At 50.3% G+C, this 20,433-nt stretch overlaps 1 long non-coding RNA gene across 1 annotated transcript; it reads right to left on the bottom strand.

The window, feature by feature from the left end:
* Positions 1-1,222: 1,222 nt before the first annotated feature.
* Positions 1,223-3,844, bottom strand: LOC102548366 (uncharacterized). Its single transcript, XR_015621353.1, has 5 exons — positions 3,745-3,844; positions 3,031-3,218; positions 2,653-2,741; positions 1,905-2,018; positions 1,223-1,398 (listed from the first exon to the last, which is right to left on the bottom strand). It is a non-coding gene; the product is annotated as an uncharacterized LOC102548366 (long non-coding RNA).
* Positions 3,845-20,433: the final 16,589 nt, after the last annotated feature.

The raw sequence follows: 20,433 nt of genomic DNA, 5'->3' as shown, positions 1-20,433 counted from the left end.
GCTCCTCGAATGGCCAAAGGGGCTAGGGGGCTATGCCAGGTTTGCAGAGCAGATGACAGTGTTTTGTTCAGCATCTCCTAGCAACAGGGGCCACTGTAATGGAGAAGGGGTACCCTAGGAGCCGGGAAACTCAGCAGCTAGTTTCACTGCAAGGCTCGTGACTAGCCTGGCTGGGGTACCTGCCCTGGACTGAAACTGGCTGGTTCTTATCCCACCATCAACCTGAGCTTAGGGGGAAGCAAACAGAACCTGTACTCTTGCCTGGAGCCTGAGTGGGAACTGTCCTCTCCCAGTCCAGGGTGGCACTGCGTGGATCCAAAGGTTCCGAAGCCAGAGAGTGGCTGTGCACCTCCCCCGAGCATTCTGAAACCAAACTAAAGAGCAGAGAACTGAACCCAAAATCTAGACCAGGCGAGGCCCTGTCTGCACTCAGGGCCCAGACTAAAAGTATCGAGTCAGCCGGTAGAACTCAGGCTGCCGTCCAGGGAGTGCTCGGTATAAGCGTCTGGTGAAATGGAGGACTGCTGTCTGTCTCCAACACCAAGCTCAGTGACAGCTAGACAGACAGACACAGGCAGTGTCCTGCGCTCACCTGCACCCACGCTGTGCTACCTCAGACTCCAGGGTTTCCAGATTCTTGCCCTGGTTGGTAGAAGGCAAAGGGGGTGCAGGGTGGGGTGGCAGGTACGGGTCAGACAGTGTGTGTCTGGCCTTTGAATGCTTTCCCCGGCAGTTCCTCTGATTCACAGCTGTCCCAGGAACAGTCATCGCTGTGTCAATAAATATTAGTGACACCAAGTGACCTCTCAGTCTCGCAGGGTTGCTTGGGTCTTCCTGCCCCTCCAGAGCCTGTCCCGGTCATTGTTATTCTAGTCAGCATGTAAGTATCTGAGCCATGAGAGGTCCTGGGGGAGAGAATTACCCCTGCAGGCCAATTACCCAGAAAGCTGTGGCCCTGTCCTAGATCGGGGGTCCCAGGTAGATACTCCATCCCTCTGAGAGTCCGCATCCCTGGGTACATGAGAGCGAGTGGCAGACACCAAGAGGTCCTGACTCAGAAAGATGTTGACCCTGCCCTGTCCCCACAGCCCGCCTAATGTCCCCTGTCCCTCCACCTTAGTGAAGGGGCAGATGCGTGTTGTAGACTAACACAAACACCAAGCCGGGACAAACTATCTCTCTCCCCGCTTCATACTTTCCACAGCAGGGACTGAGCGCGCACCCCCTCTTCAGGATGACGGATTTTTAGCATGAGAGGAAAAGACAGCTGTGAACACACAGGATTTGTGTCACCTCCTCCACTCCACTCCAAAAACATCATGATTTCAGCATTCTGTGGGCTAGGTGCTCTGGGGATGTGACAAGCCTGAGCCCATGTCCTCTCTCCTAACAAGAGTCCTGCAGCAAGAGAGAAAGATGTAATGGAGCAGGTGTGGGGCTCTGGTGGCCAAGGCTCTGGGGAGCTGCCAGAGCAGCTAACAAAGACTAGGGGGACAAACAAGGAAGGACTGGGGGTGAGGGCTCTTGCCTGGAACCTGTGTTAAAAGCAAAAGACGGGTTAGTGACTAGCGTTTAGAGCTGTTGGAGAAATTAATTGTCGAGAGCGTGTTAACTGGTAGTCCTGAAACGAGGTCACATTTCTGGCTATAAAAATGGACTTTAAGGCATAGGAGAGACTGCCCCTGCTCCTCCAAGGAGCTTGCTTGCGTGTTAAAGAGGGAGGGCCTTTGACTGTGCAGCGACTGCCTTTGGAAGGCTTAGGAGTATACGGATGGCAAAGTGCCTATGGCTGAGCCTCAAGTCACTGCACAAAGACATGAGGGGTTCAATCGTCTGCCAGAATGAGCTAGGGAAAGGGCAGAGAGGTTTCAGCAGCAGAGGGCCAGCAGGCAACAGTAGCTTACGTCTCCAGAGTGTAGTTGTGAAGCCTTAGGAGGTAGAATCTGTAGGCGGGAGAGACAGCATGGAAGGGAAGAGGTCTTCTGGCTTCTGTTGAGACCGGTGGAACAGAAATGGGCCTGGCACAGGCAGAAGATTCAGGGCCAGTGAGACCACCAAGCCTGACGCCCACATGGTGGGAAGGGAGAACTGACTCCACAAGTTGTCCTCTGACCCCCATCCATGCGCCCCCTCCACATGGAATAAAGTATAAACGAAGTCGTTCTTTTAAAAAATCCAGTTTCAAAATATCTGTGGGGACAGGACATCTCAGAGTCCCAGGAGTTCGGATGTACGTTGGCCCAGAAAACCCATGGAGTCTGAATTCTCTTCTCTGGCATGGCTGTGGGGGTACCGTGTCCGTTGGCAATGCCAACCAGGCACACTCGACGTCCCAGGACTGACGCTCAGTGGAGGCAGATAATGCCCCTCCTCATCCTGAACTCCATTTCCCAGAATCCTCTCTGCCCCCGCGAGAGAGACAGGCGCACTGTCCATTCTCACGGACCCTTGACGTGAGTGGGAATCCGCAGACGTCCCAACAGGTGGGATAGGAACAGATGTCTAGCTGAAGGGAAGCCCTGTAGCCTGAGCTTTCTACATTCCCATAATTTTGGTCTATTTATAGTAAGGGTCATCAGGGTGGCTTGGACACACAGGCGTGAGAGGAGCCAACCTCAGGGATTCCGGGCATCTGATCCTTTATGGGCTTACCCCAGGCTAAGCCTCTTCTGAGGTCCCTTAGTCATTACGCTACTGTGTTCCAGGCACTGTCGTGGATGCCACGGAGAGAGGCGCAGGCACTACGTGGAGCACATAAATAATTATGCAGGAATGCAGAAACGTAAGCTTGATCCTTGAAGCATTTGGCAATACACCCAGCACCGTGCCGGAGGCCCCGCGTCCCTGTAACCTGAATATCCGCTGTACGTGATATCATTATCCTTCGTTGACTTAGGACAATGGGGACTCAGAAGGGATCCCTATGCCTACCCAAGGTCACGGCTTACAAGTATCAGGCTGAGAGAATGAACTTGGACCTGAAGCCTCTGCTCCTTCATCAGTCTGCCACCTCCCAGGGCCTCAACTTACCTTTAGAGGGTGGCAGTTAAGAAGCTTGTTCTAGGGACTGGAGAGATGGTTCAGTGGTTGGGAGCACTGGCTGCTGCTCTTCCAGAGGTCCTGAGTCCAGTTCCCAGCACCCACAGGGTGGCTCACAACCATAGGTAATGGGATCCGATGCCCTCTGCTGTCGTGCAGGCGTACATGCAGACAGAGCACTTTATACATTAAATAAACAAACAAACAAACAAACAAACAATCAAGTTCAGTTCCATTCTCAGGAGCTTGAATCTTGGACTCACATTTTTTTCATTGGTTCTAACCCTGGACCTCTCCTTTCATGCTGGGATCAACCCGTGCTGCCCAATCTGTTCAGAGGGTACAGGGGAGCAGAGCCACCTAAGGAAGAGAATTACCCCACGGTGCATGGAATGTGCACCCAGGCAGTAAAAAGGCCCTTGCCAGTTCACATGAAGTTCACATTTAGCAGGCTTTCTATGTGGATGCTGGGGCTTGAGCTCGGTTCCAAAGCTTGGAACATCACTTTGCTGACACTGAGCGCTCTCTCTCTCTCTCTCTCTCTCTCTCTCTCTCTCTCTCTCTCTGTCTCTGTCTCTCTCTCTCCTTGTTTATCTCGGAGAAATGAGCCCCTCATTCGAGGCTCAGATATCCAGCAGATGTCTTCCATCCCCTCCCCCCACCCCAGACGCATCAGGTGTAAGCTCCCTCCTTCACTCAACTCACATTTGAACATGATATCTTAGCTGGTGGGTCTTCGACCTACTTCCAGTGATCCTGAGGTCTGCCTTGCTGCTTGCCAGTCTCCAGTTCCATCACGAATTCCAGCATATTCTGGAATTTCCAGGACCTGTTCCTTCTGTCTAGAACACTCTTTCCCTCCACTCTGCCTTTCTTCTGGAAGCCCATCCCCCACACCCCAACCTTCTCCCATGACCCAACCCTCCCCATCACATCTTGTGCTTCTTTTTAAAATAAAATATTTGTATTGATTCTTGAGGATTTAAAACATGTACACAATGCATTTTGAACACACACACACACACACATAGGTGAGATGTCTGAGGGCTGGAGTAAAGCTGTTCACCCATTGGTGGCCAAGGACAGAGACAGACAGACAGTGGAACTGGGAGGACCTACTTCCTATACTAAATTCACCCTTGAAAATTTCTGTTGCTCCCCAGCAGCACACTGGGTTATGAATTCATCTCTGTTAATCCATACACATGGCCAGAGCCTACCCTGGTTGATTGATTGATTGATGATTGATTGATTGATGATTGATTGATTTCTTTTTTTGAGACACTCTCCTGTCTCTCAGGCTGGCCTTGAACTCACTGTGTAGCAGAGGACAGTCTTGAACTTCTGATCCCTTTGTTTCCACCTTCTGAATACTGGGATCACCCAGGTTTCATGCCCATTGGGTAGCAGCACTCTGACCGCTGAACTATATCTCCAGTCCTCCCACTCTAATGTATGTTCCCTGCAGCTGGAGGGCGCAGGGAGCAAAGTCACTCCAGCTGAGAACAATCATCCTTTTTGGGAGAGGAAGGTGAGGGGACAACACAATCTGGAACGGATACATTGAGGATGCAGGCTGAGGAACGGGCTTGGTGTGGCTATAGCCGCAGCCGGCTCTGGATGGTGTGTGAACAGCAAGGCTTGGCGGGCGAGAGTGGAAGGGCTCAGGGAACTGCCAGGGCAGGCTGAGCCATGCTCACTTACTTACCAGCCTTGACCCCTGAACTCTGGGCTTTTCCTGGAATTTCCGTCATAAGGATGTGCATCAGGGCAAGGCCTGGAGCCATGGGCCTGTTTCAGAGGCGTGCACATCTTTCTCTATACTCTGCTAAGTGTTTAGCAGGTATTGAGTGTGCCGTGTGCCTGAGATCACCAGGGGAGTCAGTCGGGATCCTGTTTAATGTTGCCTTCACCTGGAACGAAGATCTCCAACAGGTAAGAACTTTGGTTTGAGGTTTCTGGGCTGTTTGGCTGTAGATTGGTTTGTTTGAAGGGTTTTATGTTTGTTTGTTTGTTGAGACTTGTTTTATTGTATATGTATAAGTGTTTTGTTTGCATGTACATTAAATATCACATGCATGACTTGCGCCTCGAGAGGGCATGAGATCACCTGGAGCTGGAGTTGGAGGCAGTTGTGAGCTCACAGTTTCGGATGCTTCGGACATTATCTACATTTTTATTTTAAAACATAGCTCCGAGTCTTTCATTTTGTGTTTTAGGTGTACGGGGCGTTGTCTGCTTGGATGACTGCGCACCACATACATGCAGTACCTGTGGAGGCCAGAAGAGGGCATTACGCCTTAGGGCACAGGAGTTACAGGTGGCTGTGAGCTGCCTGTGGGTTCTCAGGACTGAACCCGGGTCCTTTCTCTGGAAGACCAGCCAGTGCTCTTAACTGCTGAACTGACTTTCTATCCCTAACCCCCTTTCCTGGACAGTGCCTCTTAGTGGTCTGAAATTCTCCAAATAGGTTATTCTGGTTATCCAGCAAACTCTAGGGGTTCACCGGTGTCCATCTCCCCAGCACGGTGCCATATTGTCTGTCTGTCTGTCTGTCTGTCTGTCTGTCTGTCTGTCTGTCTGTCTGTCTGTCTTTTGTTGTTAGTATGGGTTCTAGTTTCCTATCCCTCAGCTCTGCAACTGCTCTCCTTTCCAGACCTTCAGCAGTCTGCCAGGAAGGGGTCCTGAGAGTGTTCTGATAGGCCAGCCTGCATCACGTGCTTAATAATCGAGCCAATCCTTGCAGTCCGAGCTGCCACTGTGTTAGTTATTCGTGAGTGGGCTTGAGGAAAGAGGGGAGATGGGTCGTGGGTCCCTCATGGAAGCACTGATGCCCATTGGCTGAACCCCACTCGCACAAGCTGTATACCCACACCGGTCCTTTCAGCACACCGCCGTCCCCTAGGCTGAGAAGGCTTGAGTGGGCCTTTCTGAAGTCACAGGGATCTAATGACCACAAGTGGCCTGGCCCACGCTTTCCCATCTGGCTTCTCCTTGGCAAGCATCTGTTGTGTGGCTTCAGCTTTGAGTCGGCTTTATAGGTACCTTGGTATTAACAGTGACTTTTAGGGTTGGAGAGATGGCTCAACGGTTAAGAGCACTGACTGCTCTTCCAGAGGTCCTGAGTTCAATTCCCAGCCATGTGGTGGCTCACAACCATCTATAATGGGATCTGATGCCCTCTTCTGGTGTGTCTGAAGACAGTTACAGTGTACTTATATACAATAAATAAATCTTAAAAAAAAAAAAAAACAGTGACTTTTCAAAAGTTCCATATTGACTTAAAACATGGGGAGAGGGGATTGTAGCCTAGGAAGGTACACTTAACTTCCCAGGACAGAGCACTCACTCATGGGCTCACTCTCACTTGTGTTCCCTTCTCCTTCCCCCTCCCCCTCCCCTTCCCTCTCTCTCTCCATCTTTCCCTCTCTCCTTCCTGTCCTCCCTCCCTCTCTCTCCTTCTCCCTTATACATATCTACATACAATAAAAATAAGTAAAATAAAGGGAAGATTTTAAAATTAAAAAACAGCAATAAAAGCATATTGTACACACAAAGATTCCCAAGAGAGTTTCTTTTTTAAAAATGGATTTAGACTTGTAGAGAAGAGAGCAGGAGCGTATCTGTATGCTGTCTCCTGGGGACTTAGGTTAGAGAGGGGCTAGCCTGTGGATGCTACAGAATGGTTCGTCAGATGGCCATCCCCATCTCTCAGCCCCACCCATCCACTTCTGGCCTGGTCCCCAGAGCCTCCTCCCCTACCCATGTCCCCACCCTGACCCAGCATGGAGGGCTTGGCCAGCATGACCTGCTCTGCCTTCAGAGGAAAACAGCCGACTCTGAACAGACCCTGGTGACTCCTGATTCATGCTCACCTCTGACGAGAAAGGAGAACCAGCTGTGGTTACACTGAACCGCTGGGGGCGGGGTGGGCCGGAGGCAGGGTGCAGGCAGGGACATAGAAATTCTGAATCACAGCACGACGGTGGGGGGTGGGGGTGGGCAGAGGCAGTCACTGGTGGCAAGGGGATGAACCGGGGGAGAGAGAGTGTCACTGTTGTAGACCAAAGACAGGCCAGCAGAAACAGACATGGGGAGTCCCCATCCCCACTTTATCAACCCCAGAATGAGTGGCATTTCCTAGGAATCAAAGGGAGATATCCCAGGGCCTCGAGGCGGGGGTGGGGGGTGCCTTGACCTGAAGATGTGAATGAGCCAGTAGCCTGTAGACTGGTGCCAACAGACAGAGAGCCAGTCCAGACAGAGTCCTGTGGCATTGTCCTGACCTGGTCAGAGCACGAAACGACAGGCTCTAGCCGACCCACCACATACCCTAGGGCCCAAACCTGATTTTTTTTTAAAATCACTTCTCACTTTGTAGCCCAGGCTAGCCTTACAGTAATTCTCTTGCTTGCCTTAAGATTATAGGTAGGAGCCACCAGACCCAGCCCAATCTTCTGTGGATCGCCCAACCCAACGAGTCTAGATAATGAGGCTTTCATGGGAGCCAGCAGGTGCCCAAACCACTGGGTAGAAAAGCCTCCCACTGGTTAGAGTCTGCAGACCCTGGAGTAATTAGTGCACAGATTGCCGAGGAGGCTGTGAAGGATGGGGATGGCATCCAGTCCCGGGATTGTAGGTGATGCGCCCATGTTGGCCAGGAGCCTGAGCTAACAGTAACTCTAATCCCAGAAGCCAGGACCAGCAGCCACCCTTCCCAGGCTGCAGAGAACTTCCGGGGAACCAGGACCTCAGAGCCAGGCAGAGAGCCTCCAAAATTCCTTGGGATTTTTTCTTCTCTAGTCCAAAGAGTATCTATTTTTAGTCGTGGAAATCGGAATGCAGAAAGGGCTGGAGGGAAACACTCGAAATGTTAATGTGTTTGTTTTCTTCTTTTCCCTGTTTGTCTTGTTTTTTTACCAAAAATAGAACTTTCGAGATAAAAAAAATATTTTTAAAGTGTAATTAATCTTGACAGAGGTTATTCATGCTTGAGATTTTAAAAAGCGGGGAAGCAAAATTATCAGCTCTCAGGGTCTGTTAGCCTGGAACGTTTTGCCGTCTTGTTTTTGTTTTTTCTTTTCTTCTTTTCCCCCCTGCCTTCTCCTGTGCAGATTCTTGGATGTAGGGTGGGGGTTTTGAACACTGCTGTGTTGTTCTTGCAAGTTTGGGGTTTTTGTTGTTTTGTTGTTGTTGTTGTTACAGCAAAGTCTTTGTTCTCAAAATGTCTACGTAGGGGGAAGGGAGCTAGCCCAGTGGGTAAAATGTTTGCTTTGCAACAATGAGGACCTGACTTTGGATCCTCAGCTCCCCCATGAGAAGCCTTCGTGTTGGTGCACACCTGCACCCTAGTGCTGGAGGGGTGGGGGTGGAAGTGAGGATCCCCGGGCTCGCTGGCTGCTGGTCTCATTGAGTTGGTGAAGCTTGAACTTCATTGAGGACCCTGTCTCAAAAACTAAGGTGGGCTGGAAAGATGGCCCAATGACTTAGAGCATATATCACCCTTGTAGAGAGCCCAGGTTTAATTCCCAGAACCCACATGGTGGCTTACAACCATCCATAATTCTAGTGCCACAGGAGCTGATGCCCTCTTCTAGCATCTGTGAGTACCAGGCACACACACACACACACACACACACACACACACACACACACACACCACGTGCAAATGTGCAAGCAAGCGAGACACTCATGCACATAAAGTAAGTCTAAAATGTTTTTAAAAGAAAAACGTGTGATTAAAAACGTAAGAGGGGGACTGGCAAGATAGCTCGATGAAAGGCTACTTTCAGTCCCGCCCAGACTTCTGCTCCTGCTCTGGGAAGGCGCGGTGCAGAAGCCCTGGCCAAAAGCAGGCAACTTGCTGTGTCCTTTGGTTTCCTGGACTCTGGGGCCAAAGGAACGCCTGCTTTAGGATCTACACTGCCAGTGGGATTCTGTGAGGGTAGCAGAACTGGATGGACCAAGACACAGAGTCAGTCTAAATCCTGAGTCCCCATCTTGACTGGGGTTAGCGGCACACACCCCCGTAATCCCACCACACTCGGAAGACTGAGAGGATCCTGTGCTCCAGGCCAGCTGGGCTATGTATTGAGAACCTGTCTAAAACAACACCACCAAGAGCCCCCACAGGATGGGCGGGCTCTCTCTGCTGACAGAGTGAGGGAGGGCACCGTCCTGGGACAGGGGGGCCTTCATCCAGGGCGGGCATCTAAGGTCCACCTGAGCATGACAGCCAAGCTACACTGACAACCTGACTGGAGCTAGAATCCCCCAGGAAATGCAAACCAGTGAGTCTGTGAGGGACATATCTAAAGGAAATTAACTAAAAAGGAAAGACCCATCCTGAGAGAGGGCAGCATCTTCCCACAGGCTGGGGACCTCGACTGACTGAAAATGAGAGAGCTGAGCACTAGCTGTGCCCCCTCTCTCTGCTTCCTGACTGCCCATGCAGTGTTGGGGGGTGCGGGAGGGAGAGCTCCCGAGGACACCTCTTCTGCGTCAAGATGGCCTGTTGCCTCAGACTGTGAGGTACGTAAACCCTTCCTTAAGTCACTTGTGTGTCATGGGAAGGTGTGTGTGGAGGTGCACGTATGCTTACATGTGTAGATGTTAGCCTCCGGTGTGGCTCCTCAGGCACAATCGCCTGTGCTTTTGTTTTGCCTTGTTTTCTGACAGACTCCTTGTTTGGCCTGGAGCTCACGTATTAGGCTGACTAACCGGAAAACCTCAGTGACCTTGGCCTCTGCCTCGCCCGTGTTAGGATCTCAAGCACGCAGCACCTTGCCGGGAGCCATCGTTGTTGCTGTTTTAAAATAAGCGCACTACAGATCAAATGAGGGTCTTCATATCTGCGTGGCAGGCGCTTTACCGACTCAGCCATCTCTCTCGAACCTTCCGAACCTTCCGTATTTCATCCCAGCAATCGGATAAACAACTGAAATGCAAGAGGAGCCCAGGGGATCCGAGGAGCAGCCAAAGGGTGCCAGGTGGGTCACGGCTCCAGAGGCTGACACCTCTACACAACTCTGCGCATGCCTCGAAGGGTCGTCACTGAGCTCCCAGCCCTCAACTCCAACCTGACTGGGCCCTCTGTGCAGATGGGAGACCCTATCCCAGCAGCCGCGCTGCCTGAAGCCCCCTGCGCTGCCAGCAATATTTAAATTCGCTCTGCTGGGCTAAGTGGTACCCTGCAAAACCCTGGCTTTGATTCCTCGCGCAAGAAAATTTTTGCTCAAGCTGGTTCATCGACAATAGCTGAAAATTATAAGTTTGGTGCCATTAAATTAGAAATATAAATGCAACTCTCTCTGTTTTGTATAGGCAGGAAATCTGGTTTGGGGGCCTGAGTTTGAGGCCCAGCCATGCCTCTTGACAAGTGCGCCTCTGAGCCTGGTTTTCCTTATGTGTATTGTGTGGATTATCAAACGGGCAGCTAACTTCTAAGAGTGAGATAAGCCCAAGCTAATTATGGGATGGGCACTTTACGAGTATTGTGGGAGAAGGATCAGGGGCTTTAGGCATCGGCAAGCTGAACGGTCGACAAGGTAGAGCAGACATTATCCAGTCAAGAACTCCAGGCCATTAAGCCAGAGGCTGAGAGATGAGGACACTCCCCCAAGAGAACCTCCCCTCTTTTTTTTTTTTTTTCTTTTTTTTTTTTGGAGCTGGGGACTGAACCCAGGGCTCTACCACTGAGCTAAATCCCCAACCCACCTCCCCTCTTTTTTTCTCATTTGTTTGGTTGAGTTAGTTGGCTGGGTTTTTGAGACAGAATTCTGTTTACATAACTAGTCAGGTCAGGCTCACCAAGGTACTGCTCTGTCAGCCCTGGGTTGAAGGACTGTGATGACTGACTGATTTCCAGGGCTGGGAGAAGGGGGAGGTCACATCCAGCTACATCAAAGAGGACTCTGCTCCTCCCACATCCAAGGGAGGGTGCTTTCACCCTTCTGCCATCCATGTACCCTCCAAGACCTTCAAGCAGCAAGCTTGTGAGTGGTCAGACCTCACAGGACTGTCTGGAAGGGTTAATGGGACAGCCTTGTTTCTGCTGTCTTCCATGTCTGTACCCGTGCCTGGCAGAATTACACATCTGTTCTAATTTGCCTCTGCTGCTGTGATAAAAACACTAACCGAAAGCAACTTGGGGGAGGAAAGGGTTTATTTCCCCTTACACTTCCAGTCACGGGGAGATGTCAACACAGGAACAGAAGGCAGAACTACTTGCTGTCCCCTACTATGTTGCCTCTGACTAAGTGACTCACTCAATAGCCAAGGAAACAGCAGGGACTGTGGAAGAGACTGCTTGCTAGACGGCTCACTCATAGGCTCCTGCTTAGCCAGCTTCCTTATGCACAGAACCCACAACCACCTGCCTAGGGAATGGGGCTTCCCACTGTGGGCCGGGCCCTCCTGCATCAGTTAACAATGAGGACAGGCAAGCCCGCAGGTCAACCCTCATGGAGGCTTTCCTTCCCAATGACTTCAGATCGTGTTAAGTGGACAAAGCCAGCTAGGGCATCACAGTGGGAAAAGTGGACTCCGACCTCCGCACCCCAAATCTTTTCATTTATCTATCATTGACATAAAGTACTGCTTTGGAGGAAACAAGATGACTTATTCATGAGCCAAATATGAGTGAACAAGGCCAGAGAATGCAAACTTAGTCATCCTGCATGGGCTAGGTCAGCACAGAGAAGCAACGTGAGCTTGTATAATCAAAAGTAAAGGAATTAGACGGGACTGTAGACAGGCAGCCACAGAAGGTGGGAAATCGGGCCTTTGGTGTTAGCTTGGCTTTGCTGATGAGCTGAGCTGACAAGCTAGAGTGCTTTGAGAGGAGGGACTTGAAATTGACAAAATGCCTTCACAAGATTGGGTCGTAGGCAACCCTGTAGAACATTTTCTTAATTGGTGATTGTCTTAGTTGGGGTTTCTATTCCTGAACAAAACATCGTGGCAAGAAGTAAGTTGGGTTGGGGAGTTAGCTCAGTGGTAGAGCACTTGCCTAGCAAGCACAAGGCCCTGGGTTCGGTCCTCAGCTCCAGAAAAAAAAAAACAAAAAACAAGAAGCAAGTTGGGAAGGAAAGGGTTTCTTCAGCTTACACTTCCACATTGCTGTTCATCACCAAAGGAAGTCAGGACTGGAACTCAAGCAGGTCAGGAAGCAGGAGCTGATGCAGAGGCCATGGGGGGATGTTACTTACTGGCTTGCTTCCCCTGGCTTGCTCAGCTTGCTCTCTTATAGAACCCAGGACCACCAGCCCAGGGATGGCACCACCCACCCATCCACAGCCACCCCATCTCCCATCACTAATTGAGAAAATGCCTTACAGCTGGATTTCATGGAGGCATTTCCTCAAGGGAGGCTCCTTTCTCTGTGCTAAGTCAGCTTGTGTCAAGTTGACACACAGAACCAGCCAGTAGAGTGATTGATCTGGGAGTGCTCAGTCCATGTTGGGTGGTGCCGACCCTGGACTGTGGCCCTGGGTTCTATAAGGAAGCAGGCTGAGCAGGCCATGAGGAGCAAGCCAGTCAGCAGCGCCCCTCCATGGCCTCTGCATCATCTCCTGCCTCCAGGTTCTTGCCCTGTGTGAGTTCCTGCCCTCACTGCTTTTGACGATGAACTTTTCTATGGAACTAGGAATTAAATAAACCCTTTCCTCCCTGCGTTGCCTTTGGTCATGGTGTTACATCACAGCAAAGCTAACCCTAGGTAACACAGTTGTTGTAAGGGGCCGAGACTGGCCTGACCTCCTTGGGCTATTTATCTGCAACCTTCCATGTCTTAGAATCTTGATGTTCTAGTTGGCCAAGGCCAAACACTCTGTAGGCTCTTGACTATAAAAAGAGCTTTGTCACAGAGCCTGTGCTCATAATAAACACAAATATGTTTTTCTTTTATCATTATCTTTGTTATTATTACAACAGGGTCTTGCTGGGTCACCCAGGCTGTGCATAAACTTCCAGACTCAATCGGTCCTTTGACCTGGACCTCCCAAGGGCTGCAGGCAGGCACTACCACATTTAGATTGTTTTTATATTCATATTTAGGGGTTTATTGGTTTGCTTGTATGTGTGTGTGTGTGTGCGGGTGTGTATGATCGGATGTCTGTATATCCTGTGCATGCAGCTGCCCAAGGAGAGCAGAAGGCGTCAGTTCCCCTGGAACTGTAGTTACAGTCAATTGTATGCTGCCGGACTGGGTGTTGGGAACTAAACCTGGGTCCCTTTTAAGAGCAGTAAGTGTTCTTTTTTTTTTATTACTTTTTTTTTTATTAACTTAAGTATTTCTTATTTACATTTCGAGTGTTATTCCCTTTCCCGGTTTCTGGGCCAACATCCCCCTAACCCTTCACCCTCCCCTTCTTTATGGGTGTTCCCTTCCCCATCCTCCCCCCATTGCTGTCCTGCCCCCAACAATCACGTTCACTGGGGGTTCAGTCTTAGCAGGACCAAGGGCTTCCCCTTCCACTGGTGATCTTACTAGGATATTCATTGCTACCTATGAGGTCAGAGTCCAGAGTCAGTCCATGTATAGTCTTTAGGTAGTGGCTTAGTCCCTGGAAGCTCTGGTTGCTTGGCATTGTTGTTCATATGGGGTCTCGAGCCCCTTCAAGATCTTCCAGTCCTTTCTCTGATTCCTTCAGCAGTAAGTGTTCTTAAGCACTAAGCCATCTCTCCAGGCCCGGATTTTACGCTTTTAAAAGATGTGGATATTCATGGAGCCAGCACAAGGCCAACATCAAATCTATTAGTACCCTTTGTGGGCAGCCTGTTTATTTTAGGTTTTTAAGTTGGCATGTGGCAGGAGTTCACATCTAAGCAAGGGAGGCAATACTGGTTTGTCTAACCATAAAGCCCAGAGATGGCTGCCTCGGGGATGGCTGGGCCTGAGAATTCAAGTAACACCATGAATGACCCCCTACAAACACACACACACACACACACACACACACACACAGAGAGAGAGAGAGAGAGAGAGAGAGAGAGAGAGAGAGAGAGAGAGAGAGAGAGAAAGGAGAGAGCGCTCAAACAATTTCCTTCTAAAACCAGCAAGATGGCTGCCAGCAGCCCTCAGCCACCATCCTGTCTGCATAGTCAGACTAAAAGAAACAAACAGTGTTTCCTGACAGTCAGAAGATTCTGATGGGAAGCCTTTGGTTCTAGCCCCACCTTGGATGAGGGAGAATTCCCCACAATAATGTGCTTGTGAGGATCAAATGTGTCCACATCATCCCAACTCCAAGCTCAGAAGTGACAGAGGTTCCTCGCAGTGGTGGGAGGAGGTTTGGGACTTGGCAGAACCACCGGTGGGACACACAGACTTTGAGTCAGCTCAACCCAAACCAACAGAGTGAGAATTGTCTGTCCTCTCACCAAAAGACAGAGGCTGGACAAGAAGAGGGGAGCTCAGGTCTGTCGAGTGTGAAGCTGCCCGCAGAGGCTCTCGAAATGAACCTTCCAGGGGCTGGGGAGACAGCTCGGTCAGTAAAAACATCTCCCTTACAAACGTGTAGGCCTGAGTTTAGATCTTGGCACCTGTGTCAAAGTGGGGTGAAGCACTTGGTGCCTCTGATCCCAAAGCTGTAGAGGTGGAAGTGGGAGGGGGTGTCATTGTGTCACCTCTTTTGAGGTGATAAAACCCTGGCCCCAAAACAGCAGTAGCTTGGAGGGAGAACAGAAGAGACAGTTCGTTTATTCCTGCAGAGGACCCGGGATTCAGTTACAGCACCCATGTGCCTCACAAAATCTGTAACTCAGGCTGAGTGTGGTGGTACATTTGGAAGGCAGAGGCTGGCTGAACTCTGTGAGTTCGAGGCCAGCCTGGTCTACAAAATGAGTTCCAATTCATCCAGGGTTACACAGTGTGACCGCCTGCCCCCTCCACACACACGCACACACATGCATGACTCATTCACACAGACATACACACACACATGCATACATGCATGCACACACTCACACACACATGCACACATGCATGCACACACTCACACACATGCACACAGACACGCACACATTCACACACATGCACACATGCATATACACACTCACACAGACATGCACACACATGCGTACATGTATGCGCACACACACATACATGCACACACTCACACACACATGCACACAGGAATCTTCCTTCGTCTCTTCACATTCCCAGATCCCAACAAGACAGGTCAACTGCAAAGACAATCTAGGTGATCTGGAATCTAAGACTGACCCAGGCTTTGTTTCTACTTGACAGCCCACATCCCCTCCCACACCTCAATGCCCACCCTCAGCCACTACCACCAGTCTTATTCTATGGAAAAGCCGAGAGCTTCCAGTGCCAGGCTGCTTGCTTCAGAGTCTTCCAGCAAGCCAACCCAGGCTTTTTAGCTTGCTCAGCTATTTTAAAGCAACCCTTCCCAAGCAGCCCAGGAGTGGGGGCTGCGGCTTGATTCGAGGTTAAATAAATAAGAACCATTTCTCCACTGACAATCTAGGAATGAAAGATTTCTTCAGGCAAATTCCCAAGCTAGGCGCACCATTTAAAAAAGAGAAAAAGCTGCCCCAAATTGCAGGGTTCCAGTCCAGCCTTCTCTATTTCCAAAGATATCTGGATTGGTTTTGGCTGAGCTCTGTACAGAGTACCAGGACCAATGGCAGTGTGGGCAGCCAGGCACACTCTGAGGTCTGTGTAGCCCGGACCTGGGCTTTCTTGGCAGGCAGCCTCCTAGCCCAGACCCCACAGGACCTCAGAGGGCCTGGAGTACTTCTTGGCATGCTGGGAAATTCTCATCCCACTTCGGAAGGCCTAGGCGAGATGATCAGCAGTTTGACTGGCTTTCGGGTGTCTGCTTGAAACAGAATGTTTTTCTTCCCGTGTGGAGAGAGTTTTCCTTTCTATCTTAAGAACGACTGATTCCCTGGGTTCGGTCCCCAGCTCCGAAAAAAAGAAAAAAGAAAAGAAAAGAAAAGAAAAAAAAAAAAAAAAAAAAGAACGACTGATTCCCTGTGCCCAAGCCGAAAATCTAGACCAAGAGCTTTTCAGCTAGGCGTAGTGGCAATCACCTGTAATTCCAACGCTTGGGAGGCCGAGCCAAGAGGATTGCAAAGTGGAGAAAGTGGAGGGCAGACTCCACCACACAGAAAGTTCCAGATCACTCGGGCCTCGACAAAACTGTCTTCCTCACTCCCAGAGGTATCTTGAGAGCAGAAAAGATGTTGGCCAAGAAAGCGAAGCTGCACGTGCCTGCTGTGGGCCGTGAAGAGATCCAGTCAGCGAAACGTGTGGACCGGGAGACGCGAGTTCTCGAAAGCCCCACATGCCCGCCAGTGTCTCTTAGCCAATGCACTGCAGAGAGAGGATAGCCTCCGGGACTGGGGAGATGGCCAGGTCAGTAATGAGCCTGCCGTGCAGGCGCGAGGACCTGAGTTCAATCCCCAGAGCCCACAGGAGAAGCCAAGCATACACCTGTAAGCGAGCTCTGAAGAAATGAGGGCAGGGAGGTCCTTGGGGCTTCGTCGTCAGTCAGCCTTGCGTAACAAGTGAGCCCTTGGTAGTTGGAGAACCTAGCTCAAAAAAGGGGGTGAGGGGTGGAGACAGAGACTAGAGGGATGGCTCAGTGGTAAAAGCACTTGCTGTTCTAGCACATAAAATGGTGGCTTACAACTTCCTATAACTCCGCTACCAGGGGCTCCACCAGCCTCTTCAGGCCTCTTCAGACACACACATGCACCCATCAAATACACATAAATGAAAAAAATTTTTTTAAAAATGGACAGTCTTGGGGCTGGGGATTTAGCTCAGTGGTAGAGCGCTTGCCTAGGAAGCACAAGGCCCTGGGTTTGGTCCCCAGCTCCGGGGGAAAAAAAAAAAATGGACAGTCTTGGGCTCAGCGGTTAAGAGCACTGACTGCTCTTCCAGAGGTCCTGAGTTCAATTCCCAGCAACCCCATGGTGGCTCACAACCATCTGTGATGGGATCCGATGCCCTCTTCTGGGGTGTGTGAAGACAGCTACAGTGTGCTCATATATATATAATAAGTAAATTGTTAAAAAAAAAATGGACAGTCTCTGAGGAAGAATGAGTTGTCCGCCAGCCTGTGCACGCACGTACAGGTTTCCTGGGCGAAACTATGGAGGAGAAGGGCCTGCTAACCCACTGGAACCTATAGCCTGAGGGAGAAGAATAAGCTGTTATTCTGTCTCGACACCCAGCCCCAGGGGCTGTTTGTTACTGCAGCATTACCTAACACTCTCTGGCTGATTCAGCTCGTGACACACTCTGGGACGTCTGCCAAATCATTGCTGGGACAGAGACTGACTTGCATAAGAAAAATAAGCAAACCACTTCCTTCTCGTCTGGCCAGCAGCCTTTGCCCCAAGAGTAGCCTCCAGCTTCCCTCCAGGAGCCCCCCGATTTCTGGGACGCCTCTGTAGCTTGAGCCCGAATCTGTGCCTTCCTTTGCATTTCTCTGCAGCAAGTGAATGTTCAACGTGATGCTCAAGCTAACGGGAGACTGGCGGGAGGGACCTCGGGCCTAGTTTGTCTTTTTGGAGACAGGGTTTCATGCATCCCAGGCTGGCTCCAGATCTGTAGCCAACTGAGGGGGTTAACTGTCACTTATCCTTTACTGTGCGCTCCCACGTTCCCATGCTGCTGCATCTGGACGCTTTAGGCGTACACATGTGATAGCCCCAGCTTCCCCACCACTCGGCTGCCATTTTACTTAAAGGCCCATGTGTCATCCTTACAGAGGTACAGAGAGATGAGGTGAGCTTGCCCAACATTGCACAGATAAATGCCGGAGACGACACTTGAACCTTGTGGGTCCACTCCAGAGACAAAATGGATGTGCATCTCATAGACAGACATACAGGTGAAGGACAGACCTGTGGAGCCTGCTGGAGGAAGGGAGCCTTGGGCAGGGGGCTCCGCCACTACGTTCAGATGCATACTGGACAGGGACGGTAGCAATCAAGGATTAATAATCACTGGTGATCATTAAGGAGACTAAGTCATACTTGCCCCCAATCCTAACCTCACTCTACAGACAGGAGGACACTGGGAGCTTTCTCAGAAAGCCTAGAGGCCTGGAATGGCCCAACGACATCCCCTCAAACATCCTTGCTATATATCCTGCTCCACAAGCAGGTGTCCCAGAACCCTCATCACCATCGTTACCCGGCTGTTACCGGTTCCACCCTGTTTCCTTCGTAGCCTCTCCCTAGATAAACTGCATCATTGCAGGGGGAGAGAAGGAGCCAGCATTACTGAGCAGTTGCTATGGGCGTGACTCTGTCAGGCAAATCCATACACTGCGTCTCAGAAGACCGTGACACCCCAAGGAAGCATTATCTATTATACAGATAAGAAAACCGGGCCCATGGCTTTAAATGACTTGCAATCAGGAAATCGGCAACACGGCACTGCCTCAAACCCTTGTCTGTTAATATCCAAAGCTGCATATGAAACATGATGCTAAGCCTGCACTTTTAGACCCAACTCCCAGAGACACAGTGGGCCCCTTCAGCTATTCCTCCAGATGTGGAGTGACTGAGTTGTATTTCTCTCTCTCTCTCTCTCTCTCTCTCTCTCTCTCTCTCTCTCTCTCTCTCTCTCTGTGTGTGTGTGTGTGTGTGTGTACGATTGTATGGACATGTGTGAGGTATATGCGTGTGTGTGTGTGTGATTGCATGCATGTGTGAGAAGTATATGCATGTGTGTGTGATTGTATGCACATGTGTGAAGTATATGCATGTGTGTGTGTGTGTGCACGATTGTATGGACATGTGTGAGGTATATGCGTGTGTGTGTGTGTGATTGCATGCACGTGTGTGAGGTATATGCATGTGTGTGTGATTGTATGCACATGTGTGAGGTATATGCATGTGTGTGTGATTGTATGCACATGTGTGAGGTATATGCATGTGTGTGTGATTGTATGCACATGTGTGAAGTATATGCATGTGTGTGTGTGTGTGCACGATTGTATGGACATGTGTGAGGTATATGCGTGTGTGTGTGTGTGATTGCATGCACGTGTGTGAAGTATATGCATGTGTGTGTGATTGTATGCACATGTGTGAGGTATATGCATGTGTGTGTGATTGTATGCACATGTGTGAGGTATATGCATGTGTGTGTGATTGTATGCACATGTGTGAAGTATATGCATGTGTGTGTGTGCACGATTGTATGGACATGTGTGAGGTATATGCGTGTGTGTGTGTGATTGCATGCACGTGTGTGAGGTATATGCATGTGTGTGTGATTGTATGCACATGTGTGAGGTATATGCATGTGTGTGTGATTGTATGCACATGTGTGAGGTATATGCATGTGTGTGTGATTGTATGCACATGTGTGAGGTATATGCATGTGTGTGTGATTGTATGCACATGTGTGAGGTATATGCATGTGTGTGTGATTGTATGCACATGTGTGAAGTATATGCATGTGTGTGTGTGTGTGTGTGTGTGTGCTTGCCCAAATGGATGCATATGGAGGTTTACATTGATATGCTATTCCTCAATTGCTTCTCCATCTTATTTCTGAACTGGAAACTCACTGTTTCAGCCAGATTGGGTGGCCAGTGAGCTACCAGGATCCTCCCTCCAAACACACACTGCCATCCCGGTGCAGGGGTTAGAGGGGCACATCGCCGTGCCCAGCCTTTAGGTGAATTCAGGGGACAAAGACTCAGGCTCTCATTCACGTGCAGCAAGCATTTCTCTCACTGAGCTCCTTCTCAGCCCGCTTGATCACTGAAACAAGATCTTGCTGTTTGAAACCTGGTCTCAAATTCTTGGGCTCTGTTGATCCTCCTGCCTCAGCCTTCTGAGTACTGAGACCACAGGCATTTACAACCATGTCTGCCCTTATTGGGTACTTTCTGAGTGTCTAATCCATGCCGGGCTCTGGGCTGGGGTCTGAAGCAGCCTGGGTTTGGCTTCCTTCTGCTCACCGGGGAGAGTAGTTCAAAATAATGGCATATTTGGAGTATTTTCCATGTCCCCAGGTCCTAAGAGGGCCAACCAACAGCCTATGGCCGCTTCTCGGGGACAGGGGGGTTTTGGGGTCTTTCTGGGAGAATCCAGGTCTGAGTGTTTCAGGAAACCTCTGATCTGCCAGATTTCTGTGTAACTGATCAGTCGGAGATGGGGGAAGGTTTCCCGTCAGCCGGGCTTTTGTCTTTCACATGAGCTTGAGACAGACAAACCACAGACTCAACCAGCTGTGGAAGCATCGAACAGGAAACCCAGAACATCTGGCGCTCCACTTCCTCTGAAGGCTGCACACGTCTGGGTGCCTGTGTGTGGCTGCCTGTGTTCGTGTCTGTTTTCTCTCCCGCCGTTGGTTAGCGGGACTCAGATGCAGACAGAGTTGGAAACCACAGGCCT

Source organism: Rattus norvegicus, chromosome 5, assembly GCF_021556685.1.
Source record: "Rattus norvegicus strain SHRSP/BbbUtx chromosome 5, alternate assembly SHRSP_T2T, whole genome shotgun sequence".
Taxonomy (NCBI): Eukaryota; Metazoa; Chordata; class Mammalia; order Rodentia; family Muridae; genus Rattus; species Rattus norvegicus.
The sequence above is the reverse complement of the archived record's forward strand: the minus strand, read 5'-3'. Positions and strand labels throughout refer to the sequence as shown.